General features: G+C 37.7%; 2 long non-coding RNA genes across 14 annotated transcripts in view; one reads left to right on the forward strand and one right to left on the reverse strand.

Annotated features, from left to right (window-relative positions):
• Positions 1–13,914, forward strand: part of LOC123645050 — a 32,055-nt gene extending 18,141 nt beyond the window's left edge. For 7 of the 11 annotated variants that reach the window (XR_006737384.1, XR_006737374.1, XR_006737380.1 and 4 more), the window contains 3 exons: positions 6,784–6,918; positions 12,021–12,121; positions 13,742–13,914. This is a non-coding gene — a long non-coding RNA (uncharacterized LOC123645050). Of the gene's footprint in view, positions 1–4,277; positions 4,642–5,362; positions 5,386–6,783; positions 6,919–12,020; positions 12,122–12,751; positions 12,796–13,741 lie in introns of those variants that run through there. The other 4 variants (XR_006737382.1, XR_006737381.1, XR_006737385.1 and 1 more) reach the window with 4 other exon arrangements.
• LOC123645051 overlaps positions 5,545–14,680 on the reverse strand; it is a 53,856-nt gene continuing 44,720 nt past the window's right edge. For 2 of the 3 annotated variants that reach the window (XR_006737386.1, XR_006737387.1), the window contains one exon: positions 8,847–9,500. This is a non-coding gene — a long non-coding RNA (uncharacterized LOC123645051). Of the gene's footprint in view, positions 6,119–8,670; positions 9,501–14,680 lie in introns of those variants that run through there. The other variant, XR_006737388.1, reaches the window with a different exon arrangement.

Consider the following 14,680-nt stretch of genomic DNA (forward strand, 5'->3'; position numbering starts at 1 on the left):
AGGTTTCATAATGTAGTTCTAAAATTTTTAGATTAACGTGATATACTCATCTTTTTAATGTAGTAAATTGTTGATAAGCTATTACAACTCAAATCTCTTCCATAATTTATGATTTTTTGTAGACTTCCATTTTTATGGAGAAATGTGTAGACAGCAAACTGCTTTAGGTCATTTTTGTATGTGATAGTGTTTTTGACATGTTCAGAATGCAAAAATTTGGCTCACACCTGTAATCTTTGCACTCTGGGAGGCTGAGGTGGGAGAATTGTTTGAGGCCAGGAGTTCAAGACCATCCTGAGAAAGAGCGAGATCCTGTCTCTACAAAAAATAGAAAAATTAGCCAGGTGTAGTGGTACACGCCTGTAGTCCCAGCGACTCAGGAGGCTGGGGCAGGAGAATCGCTGGAGGCCAGTAGTCTGAGGTTGCAGTGGGCTGTGATGACACCACTGTACACTGGCCCAGGCCACATAGTGAGACTCTGTTTCAAAAAAAAAGAAAGAAAGCAAAAATTTGAATTATGCAATCTGCACCCAAAATTTCTGTTTATATAGATTTATTTGCTTCCCCAGGATACAGTGTTGTACAGTGTTTTGGAATTATTAAATTCAGACTTTTCCATGTTAAGCTTGGATCCCATGCTGAATGGTGTAGGGTCTCTGTCCCACAGAATGTAAAGAAAGTGTCAAAACAAACTAACTCTTATGGGAACTGTGCTGTGCTCTGGCAGGTACAGTGCAGGTTGTATAGGTACAGAGGACATTTTTATGCATCAAATACTTGAGGCTAACAGAGAAGCCCTTTATAGTTCTCCACTCTTTATGATTAAGCAGGAGAAAATTGAATACTTTCTTTTCACTATTCTTTTATATTGATTTCAATAATTTTATGGCATATTCCTGAATTTCTATTTAGGAGAAGATAATTATTTTCCTTAGGATTCTTTAGATTTATAAATATTAATAAATTTTTTCAAATATGGCCAAAGTTATTAATTTGCATGTGATATACTTTTTTTGTTCTTATTAAAAACTATGTTTTCTCTGGCTTGAATTTGATCTTCTGGCTTTAAAAAAAGTTTATGTATGTCTTTCCTCTCTTATATAGTCAACCTCATCCTCTCAACTGAATCTTTTTATAGGATCTCAAGCATTTTGAAGCCTTTAGTATTTGAAATGAATCCTTTGTTGAAACATGATTAACTGAATGTGCATTCTTTCCTGAAACCCTATTGAAATGAGTGTTGGTGTGTGTGTGTGTGTGTGTGTGTGTGTGTGTGTGTGTGTGTGTGTGTGAATCCATATATAGAGACAAAAAGAATGAGATAGACTAGAGTGTAGAAAAGATGACATTTTGGAAACTGGAAAGAAAGTGGTGGAAGTGTCTTTTGATTTAGCAGGAAAGGTAAGTGCCTGAGAGGGAAGGCCAAGGAACATGCCAGTTTGAGCCTCAAAGCCATGGAAATCTCAAGAATTAGAGGCACCAGGTCCCTCTGGGGGTGGGGAAGTGAAGGGGCTGAGAATGGGGTGATTTCTCCCAGTCTGTGGTAGTTACATGCGCAGAGTCCTTCCCTAGCACCTGCAGCCAGCTCGCTACCTTTTTCTATACTGCAAAAGCCTTGAGGTGTGTTTTCTGAAAAGGGCAAATGAGAACAGTTCTCATTTAGACTGTCTTGAAAGTGGGTGATGCCCTTCTAGAAACAGGGGTACTAGGAGACAGTCTAGACTTCTACTTCTGGCCATGGCAGAGCAACTGCTAATGGACTTACATTCCCACCCTCCATGATGAAACTGGGTAAAATACACGAGGCTATTGTTTTCCGGCACTGGGCAATAGGCAGTATAAGACTGCAGTCCCGAGAGGAAGTAAATAGAGGAGATGAGCCCACAGTTGCCCTGCTCTGTGTCTGGGGAAATGTCTTGACTGGGTCTTGGAGCACTGGAGATGCGATAAGGGTTCAGAGCAGTTGTGAGTGTCAGCACGTAGTCCTGGTAATTAAAACAGTGAATGCTGGGCCGGGCGCGGTGGCTCACGCCTGTAATCCCAGCCCTCTGGGAGGCCGAGGCAGGTGGATGACTCAAGGTCAGGAGTTCGAGACCGGCCTGAGCAAGAGCGAGACCCCCATCTCTACTAAAAATAGAAATAAATGATCTGGCCAACTAAAAGTATATATATAAAAATTAGCTGGGCATGGTGGCGCATGCCTGTAGTCCCAGCTGCTCGGGAGGCTGAGGCAGTAGGATCGCTTAAGCCCAGGAGTTGGAGATTGCTGTGAGCTAGGCTGACGCCAGGGCACTCACTCTAGCCCGGGCAACAAAGCGAGACTCTGTCAATAAATAAATAAATAAATAAATGATAAATAAAAACAGTGAATGCTGGTTTAATTAGAAAGTCGGGTATGACTTTATTGAGAAGATAAGAGGAAGGATAGTGTATGTGCATTTTTGTTGGGGGTGGGTGTATGTGGAAGAGATTAATTGACTTGAGGTAGGACGTCAGTAGGTAAGGGTAGGGCTTATAAATACAGAGGTAAGTACCAAAAACCAAAACTAAAATAGAGGGCAGGGATTGCCATAGGTTAGCAGCAATAGAGGTACAGGGTTTAGGATTGTTTGATTTTTGAAAAATCATATGTACGTATTTGAATTAAAATGAGGATAAAATTTGCATAACCATAGACCTTCCTGTGCCTTCTCATCTCTTTCCAGGTCCTTTCCCATCTGCCTCCTCCCTTTGTTCAGTCTGTCTTCTGGGAAGAGCTCTATTTCTGTTTCAGTTTCGCCACCTGTCACTCACTCCTTCACCCACCCTGATCTGATTTGGAACAATATTATTTCAACAAAATAATATTACTCTTGCTAAAGTCACCAGTGACCAACAGTTTGCTAAATCTAGTGGACTTTTCAGTTCCTTTTGCTTTTTGACTTTTCAGTGATACTCTGCACTTTTTGAAACCCTATCTTCACTGGATTTCTATAGGATAGCTCTCCTGGATTTGCTCTTAGTTCTTCGGGCCTAGGTCTCTTTCTGCCATATTCTATCCTAGGGAAGTCAAATCTGCAGTTATGGTTTTGGTTACTATTCTTGGGTGTCTCACAGATCTTCAGCATGTGCTCTCCTGAACTCCCCAGCTGTATCTCCACATAGCTGCTTGGCATCTTCCCTTGGATTTCTAAAAGGCATCTGAACTTGGTCTGCCCCAAACTGAACTCAGCACACACACGCACACACCACTGCCTTCTGCAAACTTAGTCTTCATCCCACAGTCCTTACTTCAGTACCCCGTGTAAGCCAGAAATGGAAGCTTTGTCCTTGAGACTTGCCTCTCCCTCGTTCCCCATCCAAAATTAAGTCCTGGTGATGTTTTCTCTAGGCTTTTTTTTTTTTTTTTTTTTTGTAAGGCAAGCATGGAAATGAGGTTTATTGAGGAGAGAAAGATAGGATTATAGGGCAAGAGCAAGATACAGGTTTACAGAGTGTGATACATATGCCACAGATGACAACCAGACACATTGTCACAGCAGAAAAAGAGAGCTAGGCTTTTTTTTGCTTGACTTGTTTTATGACGAAATAAAATAAAAACCTTATATGAGTTAACTCCAGAAGAACTCTCTGATACATAATCCTCTTGGGATCATTGTACTTTATTCTTGATCCTAATATAAAAATATATGAAGAAAAGACCTCTTAGGACTTTTCTGGCCCCCCATGGCTCTTTAACAGTAAAATTTAGTATGTAATTAAAAAATAGCATCCAAGATTCATAGGTCTTAATATATTTAGTAACTCTTATCTATTTATCTTTATCAATTCTCTTCCTTTGTGCATGACTTATTTCTTATTAGCTTCATGCTCTTATTTTATACTGATCTTGAATTAAATTGCTGAAGGGGATGTTACAATAGGGTTATTAAAAATATTTCAAAACTGTTAAAGTGGAAATAATTAAACTCTTCAAAACAGTTTCAAGAACAGTACAAAGATATCCTGTGTTCCCTCAGCCTGATTTCCCAGTTGTTAGAAATTTACCATATCTGCCTTATCACTCTCTCTTTCTCTGTAGATACAAGTCATTTTTTTTGGAACCATTTGACAGTAAGTCACAGATATGATGTCACAGGACCCCTCAATACTTCAATGTCTGTTTCCTAAAAAATAGAGACACTTTTCTATATGAATCACATTATGCCCATCAAAATCAGGAAATTAATACAATAGCACATTCTAATCCACAAACCTCATTCAAATTTTACTGATTTTCTCCAATAAAGTCTTTTATAGATCCAGGATCCAATATAGGATCACATGTTGCATTTAACTGTCATGTCTCATTAGTTTCCTTCTATCTTGAACAGTTCTGAGTCTCTCCTTCCTTTCATGACCTTGATATTTTGGAGAGGACAGGCCAATTACTTTGCAGAATGTCTATCAGTATGTGTTTGCCTGATGTTTCCTCATGACTGGATTTAGGACATGCATTTTGAAAGGCAGCTGTGCTCACCACTATACCACCAATGTACTCAGGACATACATTTTTGGCAGGAATACCACAGAAGTGATGCTGTGTTCTTCTCAATGCATCCTATCAGAAGGCACATGATGTTGATTTGTCCCATTGCTGATGACATTTACTTTTATCATTTGGTAAGATGATATCTGCCAGACTTTGCAATGGAAAGTTAATGAATAAATATTGTCTGGAGATATTTTGAGACTATGTAAAAATCCTGTTCCTGATCACACTTTCACCCATTTATATTAGTATCCAGTTTTGCTCCTTGACCAAAACAATTATTATAAGGGTTACCAAATGGTAATCATCCCTTCCATCATCGTTCTACATTTATTAGTTGACCTTGTATTGTAAGGGAAAGCTTTCCTGCCTCTGTATCCACCCCCCATTTATTTATTAATTGATATCAGTATGGGCTCCTAGGTTCCTATTTTATTCAATGGGTTATAGACAATTGCTCTCATTATATCATTTCTTTGATGTTCAAATTGTCCCAGATTTAGCCAGTGGGAGCCCCTTGGTTAGCTCCAGTGTCATTTTGACATATCTCCATGATCTTTTGGGAATTTCCATACTTTATGGCACATGATGTTCTAGGCTTATTCAATACTTTCCCTGCCTGAGCCCTGAAATTAGCCATTTCTCTGGTTCCTTTTGAGGAGAATAGTATTTAGAAACCAAAGTCTGGATGTCTGGTATGCTCATTGCTGCTGGTATACTCATCTTTGTGTTTATGTGTATATGTATGTATGTGTGTGCATGTATACATACATACATACATATACATTTGTCCCTTGTTCCTTAGTGGGGGATTCGGTCCAGGACCTCCTATAGGTACCAAAATCCATGGATGCTCAAGTCCCTGATATAAAATGGTGTAGTATTTGCATATAACTTATGCACATCCTCTTATCTACTTTAAATCATATCTAGATTACTTATAATACCTATAATACCTAATGCAATGTAAATGTTATGCAAATAGTTGTTACATGGTTTAGGGAATAATGACAAGAGAAGAAAGTCTGTACATGTCCAGTACAGATACAATTTTTTTCTCAAATATTTTTGATCTACAGTTGGTTGAACTGTGGGGTTTACTTGGGTTTGTCAAGGAAAGGGAGGACTGAGGGGGCTGTGAAAGGAAGTGTGGAGGTGGGGAAAGAGGAGATTCACAGGGCTCAGTTGCAATCATGGAATACAGTGAAGTGCTGAGAATGAGCTTCCCTCGCTCATTTTCTTCCCTTATGGGACGGGAAAGGTCCGGGCAAGGAGATTTTAGGAATCCCAGAAGCTTTAATGTTTACTGTATTTTTAAGGCCTAGAATTTAAACAGTATTATAATCTGTAAGATTTAGAGATATGTTTCAGTTGTTCCCAAATGCTGGGGCTCATGATCTAACACAAGGTTCGTCATGAAGGTTTCCTAGGCTCATGCTGTTCCTAACAGACGAGTCCCTCCAAGCTGAGTCAGGAGAGGCCTCTTCTGTGAAACCCTCAGTCATCAGACACCCGAGTGTAGCCCCAGGGTTTTCCCCAGTCTTGCCAGACACAGGTGGAAAATCATCTGGAGGTCGGGTGACTATGTTCTTCTGTTAATCCAGAATACTGAAATTTGAATAAAATAGCAATGTTGTTTCTTAATAATGTAATAAATACCCCTGAAACTAACATCTATTCAAGAATATGATTGTTCCTAATAATTTGTGGCCCTCTGGTATCCTGTTTGCCAGCTTTTTCCATCTTACCCCAGAAGTAACTATTAATACTCTTTGCATTTTCTGTTCATGGTTTTATTTTATTGAAATGCTTTCATTTATCAATATATGCATATACAATTGGGTTTTTTAAGCCATGATTATAATAAACCAAAGTACAAACAATTAGGGCATTTAAATTCCATTTTCTATTGATCAAATTACAAACAATGCATTATTGATAAATGTTGTCTTGTAATATTTCTGTGCATTAGAATAAAACTTAAATTTATTTAAAAAAACATGTTGGCATAAGGTAGCCATTTGTTCTCCTTGGGAAAACCTTAACCTTTTCATTTTTAGACTCTCACTTTTTATGAAGTAACGAAGCAAATGGTAACTTGTATGAAGAAAGTGGTGAGGTGGATGGTAGGGAATGAGGCAGAAAGTTGGCAGAGCTACCTGCTACCTTGGTATGATCAGTAGTCAAGAGGCACTGATGATGTTACTCGCTTGTGTTAATAATAATTCAATTTGTAATCTTTTTTTCCCTTATGTTTTTATGTATTACTACAGCTAAAGAAGTAAACAGCTCATGGCACGTTTAACAAAAAGATGACAGGCGGATACAAAAGCTATCCAGCATCTTTGGGCAGCCATTGAGATTATACGGAACCAGAAGCAAATTGCCAACATTGACCGTATTACCAAGTAAGTAAATTTAAACAAACAAACAAAAAAATCCTTGTAAAATTTCATGTGAGATCTTGGGGGAAAAGTCCAAAAATACTTTATTATGCTAATCAACATATATTACAAAGGACTGAAGTCACTTTCTTTGCAGGAGTATATAGTTGTTAGAAAAACAAATATAGAAACATACACAAGCAACTTGTGTTTATAAAATAAATATTAGATAAGTAAAATATCAGTATGTACTATTTATAATAGTTTTGCAGTTATCAGAATTTTTAACTCTTGGTAACTTTATTTAGGTCTTTTATTAAAATGGATTTTAGTTAATCATTTGCTTTTATGTAGTGAAGCTGTCTAAAAATAGTATACTGTTCATTACTCATTGTAATACAGGACAAGCATGGTATGTGCAGTAAGTAAATAACATCTTGGCTGTGTGCTCATGCTTGTAATACTAGCACTTTGGGAGGCTGAGGCAGGAGGATATCACCTTAGCCCAGGAGTTGGAGGCTGCAGTGAGCTATGATGATGGCACTGTACTCTAACTGGGGCCACAGAGCCCCTCAAAGACCCTCAAAAGAAAACAAAGCAAAATTGTATTAGGTCATAGCCCACTGACAGCATTTTTAACAATTTCATTCTATATTTTAGAAATTATTAAATAAACCACTCGGTTTTGGTTTTTTTGTTTTTTGAGACAGAGTCTCACTCTGCTGCCCAGGCTAGAGTGCCGTGGCATCAGCCTAGCTCACAGCAACCTCAAACTCCTGGGCTCAAAGCAATCCTTCTGCCTCAGCCTCCCAAGTAGCTGGGACTACAGGCATGCACCACCATGCCCGGCTAATTTTTCTATATATATTTTTAGCTGTCCATATGATTTCCTTCTATTTTAGTAGAGACGGGTCTCGCTCTTGCTCAGGCTGGTCTCGAACTCCTGAGCTCAAACAATCCACTCGCCTTGGCCTCCCAGAGTGCTGGGATTACAGGCATGAGCCACTGCGCCTGGCCAAACCACTCAGTTTTTAAAAAGAAATTTCCTCCCCACCCCAGTTTGTAATGCTATTTATATTGGTACACAAAGATTCAAGATACAAAAAAAAAAAAATCAAACTAATTCATGACTCTTCTATTTACTTGTTATATACTAATTATAAGGATGTCTTAAAATAAGAACTTGGTTTTATTTTGTTTCTCTGGGTATTTTTAAAGGAATAAAGCCAAATTTATCCTAGCACTCTGGGAGGCCGAGGTGGGCAGATTGTTTGAGCTCAGGAGTTTGAGACCAGCCTCAGCAAGAGCAAGACCTGTCTCTACTAAAAATAGAAAGAAATTATATGGACAGCTAAATATATATATAGAAAAAATTAGCCGGACACGGCGGCGCATGCCTGTAGTCCCAGCTACTCGGGAGGCTGAGGCAGGAGGATTGTTTGAGCCCAGGAGTTTGAGGTTGCTGTGAGCTAGGCTGATGCCATGGCACTCTAGCCCGGGCAGCAGAGTGAGACTCTGTCTCCAAAAAAAAAAAGTCAAATTTATCTTTTTAAATGTTTGGAGGTTGGTTTTTTTGTTGTTGCTGTTAATTTAGATAAAATTTCTTTATACCTATTTCTCCATATTCTTTAAATGCTATTTGTAAAAATGGAAACAGATAATTTACAAAAGCTCACTTAAACACTTTTTGTTGGCTTTTGTTAATAAGTAACAAAATTGAATTCCATATATTTTTGTCCCTTCCCTGTATTCTGGTGAAGAAGATCATAAAATTACCTGCAAGGGAAGGAACAGAAGATGGAGAAAGTGTTCAGGCTCTGTGTGGCTCTGACTCTACACTCACCCTCAGAATACTTTGACGCTGACCATGTTCAACTCTTAGCTCCTGTAGGTTAGTGGAAGGAACAAAATAATACTGTATGAAAAGTAAGAATAAAATAAATAGTACATTGTTTTAATTATTATAGTTTTAATTAAAGCAAATAATTTGAGGTGTGGTAGCTAAATACAAATTACAGAGAGGTGATGTTGATAATAAAAACATTTAAAGAAATCTCAAAGAATAAAAAGTATTTTCTTATGGTTGAGACTTTTAAGAAAACAGTTTTTGTATATCAAATTGCTCATAGAAGACCGCTGAAATAAAATACTGTTCTTTGGATTTGTTTTTAAAAATTAAAATCATGTAAGCTTGACTGAAACATTTCAGTTTTTCAGACTATTCGTTTTTCTCACGTGTAGCATCTTTCTAGATCTCACGTGTAGCATCCTTCTAGAAGCTCTAGGGATGTTCCCTAGGAAGCTGTCAGACTCTCCTAGTAAATATTGCTGTTAGATTGTGACCACCTGCTGTGTGGGAGTCAGAGAATTAACCCCACAGTGCCGGGTGCAGACGTCTGTTGGATTATCGCAACACTTATGTGTGTACGTGTGTGCGCAAGTTAAACTGTGACAAAAGATGCGAAGGTTGTTAAACAGGATTGCACACACCTTCTCCTTTTGTATCGCGGCTTGTCATTAAGTGTTCCTTTCTCTCCTTGCTTCATCGGTATAGCCTTAAATGATGCCAAGGCTTATTTTCCTTCATGTTGTGAGGTCCATAGTTCCTAATTAAATATCAATAAATTTATTTTACCTAGTAAATAGTCTTAGTTTTATTAGTGTCATCTAAAGATAGATGAAAAGAAAGGAAGAAAATCGGAGGTTAAGTGCTCAGGAGGGGTTCCCCGTGTGTCCTCTGCCTCGTTCCCTCTGAGAGCTGTGTCATATTTCCCCCCATCGCAGTGGCTCACGTCTCAGCGTTCTGTGCTTTTTTCCCAACATCAGTCACAGTCGTAACTATTTCCCTGCTGGACAGTTGGCTCCAGGGGGGACTGTGCAGAGAACTGCCTGACCCAGTGCCTTTGCTTCTTGGTTAACGTCAACTTTCTTGCCTGTTGCGCTTGCCTGAGGTCAGTTAGGAAGTGGCCTGGGACGAGGACAGGCACTCTGATCTTTTGCTGTAAAGCCTGATATGCCTATTCTGCACTCTCAAGCCTTGGATTCATTTTAGGTCAGGTTGTTCTGCTTATTTACAGGTAAGTCTCAACATAGAGGTGTCTTTTAAACTTTAGAAATGGCTGAAGTTACAGAAGGCTGCAGAAGAATTATTGTTAGGATTGCATATGTAGTCATTAAGTTTCACTCTTTATTTTGACTGGTGACTCCATTTTAAAAAAAATTGAAAGCTACATAGTTTTAGTCATGCATTCAAAGTTATGGGAGTTGGTGTGACTCCCTCTTAGGCCATCCTGCATCCTAAACATTATCATTTACTTTGGTATAATGGCTTCATTCTGCTTGTTTCTGTTTTGATCTGTGGATTTCTCATCCATCTTTTTTGTTGTGGCTTTCATTTGGGATTTATTGATTGGGGAAACTGGGTCATTTGGTTTCTCATAGTCTGGCTTTTGAGGATCACAGCTCTGTGGTCCAGTTTGACCTGCTGCTCAGTCCTCTGTATTTCCCGGAAATTGATGGTTGGTCCAGAGGCTGTGGGGTGGGTCGAGGCTGTTGCACAGGCTGCGGAAAGTTGTGTTTTCAGGAGGCACACGTGTCAGTTATCTCGTTTTGTGATATATGTAGCTATTGATGCTAGATCCAGTAATTCATTAAGAATTGCAAAATGGTGGTAATCTAATTTTCTTTCCTTTGCTAACTGGAATGCCTCTGTAAGGACATAGGCTTCCCATTATCTGCTATTTGGTTATGCTGTGGTATGGTTCACGTGGGAAAAGTAGGAGAAGTGTTTAATTCCTTCTCTTTATGTACTTACCAGTTTTCAAAATAGCATCCTTCAGTGGTAACCAGCTAGGTTTTTTCTTTTAGTTGTCATTTTTTGACAAAATCCTTTCTGATGCTGAGGTTTTCCCATCTTTGACCAGTGGGGGCCTCTGTGTTGGATCCCAAAGTTTGTTCCTGCTTTCTCGGGTGACAGGGTTTAAGGCCCATTTTGTACACATCCTAAACCACTGCTTTCTTCCAAGGGCTCCGGTTTCTTTTAGTTTGAAATTGTATTTCAAGAGTACTTTCTGGCCACTCCGAGTTGCTACTGTGTTGTCTCTCTAGGCCTTGGAATGGACAGAGTTAGGAAATCAATATACTTTTAAAAGATAAAAACACCTCATTAATTCATACTGATATTTTCCATTGAAATTTATGGCTACTGGGTTTTATGTATCTCTTCTATCTAAAATCTTACCTCCTCTCTGACATGGTGAGAATTGTGGATATCATGAACAATAAAATTTTAGAATATCATATAATTAGTCAATATTTTATGCAACATTATATACACAGCTATCTGAGAATAAGAAACAAAATTATATATAGTTAAGATTATATTACTATTATATATATTTAGTTTATATTATTTGAGGCCTGTCTTAGTGTGTTCAGTCTTCTTTTCCTGTCTTCTGTTTGTAATTTTCAATTGAATTCTTTTCATCTTTTTTCTTTTTGATTTTTAATTTTTTCATTCTTTGCAACTTATGTTTATCTGATATTATCTGCTGTATAATCACTCTTGTGTAGCTTCTAGTTTAGACTTCACTTCTGAAGTGATTTCTTTTCCATTTACTTCAAATGTTTAACCCATTCCTGAGTTTTTCTAATTCTGATTTACAGCATTCCTATTATATCATTTTCTTAATGTCTTTTCTCATTTCTTGAAACAGTGGATCCTGGTTTTCTTCTGTTTTGCAGGCATATCTTTCTGACATGCCTTCATCTAAGGGTGTCACTCTGTCCTGTGAGCTGCAGTCCTTCCTGTTGTCATTCTGGTGTGAAAATCTGTTTTCCCAAACTTGTAGCAGGTAGAAGTGGGTCTGAATCCTTTTACTAGATTTATGGCTCTAATGCTCTTCTTATGCCAGTTTTGTGAAGTGCTAAAAATATGGCCTCATATTTCTTGAGATTTCCTAGGTTTTTCTCTATCTTTCCCCCATTTTTCCTTGAACCACCCTTTCTTATAGTAAAGGTCTTTTTAACTGACTCCAGTAGTATTTGATATTTTAATTCCTCACACTTATCTATAATGTGGGGCTTTGTCCTGGAAGGGAGCTTTGCCTAATTTTGGGTGTTCACAGGACTGTCGTGCTCCAGCTCCTGAGGACTTTACCATGGATCCGTGCGTTACTGTGAATCGTCTCACGTGAGGATGTCTCACCCTGTCCATTGCAGCTGCAAGGTTGGTCCTCCTGTACTCAGCTCCCCTAGATTCCCCACTGTGTCCCTCCTTGTCCTCCATAGCTGTCAGTACTGATTGCAGATCAGTAGCTCTTGCAGATTTGTCCTGACTGCTCAAATTTTGGGATTCACAGGACTCCTTATCACTTAATTTTTTTGGTACTGTATATGTTGTCCCAGGGCCTTTTGCTTTGTTTTGTTTGCTTCTCTTCCAGTAACTCTGTCTAGGAGGTTCAGGGGCGAGTTTAAAACTGTTACCTCCACCATCTTCCCAGCTGACAACAATCTTGTGATTTATCTTTAAAAAAAAAAAAATTTGTTGCTAAAGGCACTGGATATTTTCTGAAGTTCAAAAGCAGAGCTAAAAGCAATAAAAAAAAAAATGCCTTTTAGCAGAAACAAACCCAAGGCATGTTCTTCATGTTTGTATATAACACTGGACACCTCAAAATCCACAGCAATCTCATCATCAAATACAGGATCCTGAATGTTGTAAGACTTACATTGCAATTTTAAAAGGAAATTCCATGAGTAGAATTTGTGGCCTTTTAAAGTAGTTAAGCCTCAGATCCTCATAATTGATTGAACTCTTAGGAACTAGTAATAATCTTTTTGTTTTTTTTTTTTTAAGACAGAGTCTCACTGTGTTGCCTGGGCTAGAGTGAGTGCCGTGGTATCAGCCTAGCTCACAGCAACCTCAAACTCCTGGGCTTAAGCAATCCTACTGCCTCAGCTTCCCGAGTAGCTGGGACTACAGACATGCGCCACCATGCCCGGCTAATTGGAACTAATAATAATCTTCTTATCTCAATAAAAAAATAGGAGAATGTATCTGTGTTCATTCTAGATGTTTATTCCACCTAAGTATGATGATATCCAACATTCAGAGTTCATAGCAGTACCTGTCCATGATACCTCCCCAGGAAAGAGTGTTCTGAGTCCTTTTTACCATTTTCTTTTAATTTTCCTTTTTTAAAAGAACTGCTAGTGCTGTATCCAAGAAAGTAGGAAAGGTGCTGTAAGTTACAGAATCACTGCTGAGATTTATTCAATAATTCAAATCTTTAAAAATATATACCTAAGGGAAACTTCTTTCACAAGTTTTATTATTTTGCTATGGAAAGTATTTTTACTAAAAAGATCAATCTGAGCTCAAAATACATATCTGGGATTAAGTCTGATGTTTTGATTAATGGTGAAGCTGTCCCTCTGATTTACAGCTCATGTTTATAAATTAATGATAACATAAATTCTATAGATGACTTCATTTGGGAACTAAATAAGCATGAATTTTGGCCTCTCAGTAAAAACGTTTTACATTTCTAGAAATGGAAGGATGTCTTCTAATGTTTAATCATCGTAAAATTGAAACAATTGAGTCATTTTATTATTAAAAAAGGAAATACAGTAGTCAGTTGAGGGTTGTATGAAGATACGCATGATAATAGTAGTCCTCTTTTCAGTTTAAATGTCTGTAAACACTATAGTTGTCACATGAATTCATCACTTTTATGTAATTTGGATAGGTGTCATTAAAGCTTTGAAATACTCAGTTACTTAACATTTCTATTAAATATTTATAAAATATTTTTATGCTTCAGATGATGCCCTTGTTTTACAGATTTCCAATCAAGATGTAAAGGGTGAAGAATCAAAGAACAAAGAATCAGTAACAAGTGAAATTTAAGCCTTCAGTCATGCAGATTCCTAATATGATTCATAACTCATTGTCATGTTATTTCTCTAAATGCCATGTATAGTTTAATGTCCAATAAAATCAAGTTACATATATCACTTGCTTTTCTTTAAACCAAACAAATTATGCACATCTAATTTGGGTAATTATAACATGGCATTAGAAGTTTATAATTATTTTAAGTAATAGTTATAGTTTAAAGACATGCTTTTGAAACAGATATGGATTTTTTACTAGTCTCTGCTGGCATTATTAGCTAGGCAGTGTGATTGGGGAGGTTAACTTATTTTTTATTGACTACTGGGAAAAAGCAATCAAAATAGTCAACCTAGGTGTTTCCTTTCTGTCTTGAGTAACTTTGACTTTGTGTTTTTAGAGGTGATCACATTGTGACTAGCATGATTAGACTAACAGCGGATTGGTAGACTAGTCCCATTCAAGTTAATGTTTCAGAATAGGGCATCAATTAATTACATGTATTGCTTACTTTAGGGTAAAACCCAAGTTAGAAAATGTGACCTCTGACCTCTTGTGACATGTTTGGCATTGAAATTTCTGAGTTCTCCTGGAGTTCTTCCTGTTGCTACAGATATATATAAGCCCAAACTGTAAGTCCTCTTCGTGTGTAGCTTGACTTTGAAGTTGCAACTAGGTACATATTATTTCTTTTTTTATGTATTATAATTTCACTTGTTGAAGCCCAATTTCCAGAAACTGTTTATTTAAGTTAAAGTTTGCTATGTCTCTCTCTCTTAAAATTATTAGAGAGGAGGAGAATGGCCACTCCTAAATTACTTCTTTGTAAATAAGTTAGTTTGAAAAACTACTTGTTATTATGCTGCTTATGTAATTCCAAGGATTCTT

Source organism: Lemur catta, chromosome 9 (assembly GCF_020740605.2).
Source record: "Lemur catta isolate mLemCat1 chromosome 9, mLemCat1.pri, whole genome shotgun sequence".
Lineage (NCBI taxonomy): Eukaryota > Metazoa > Chordata > Mammalia > Primates > Lemuridae > Lemur > Lemur catta.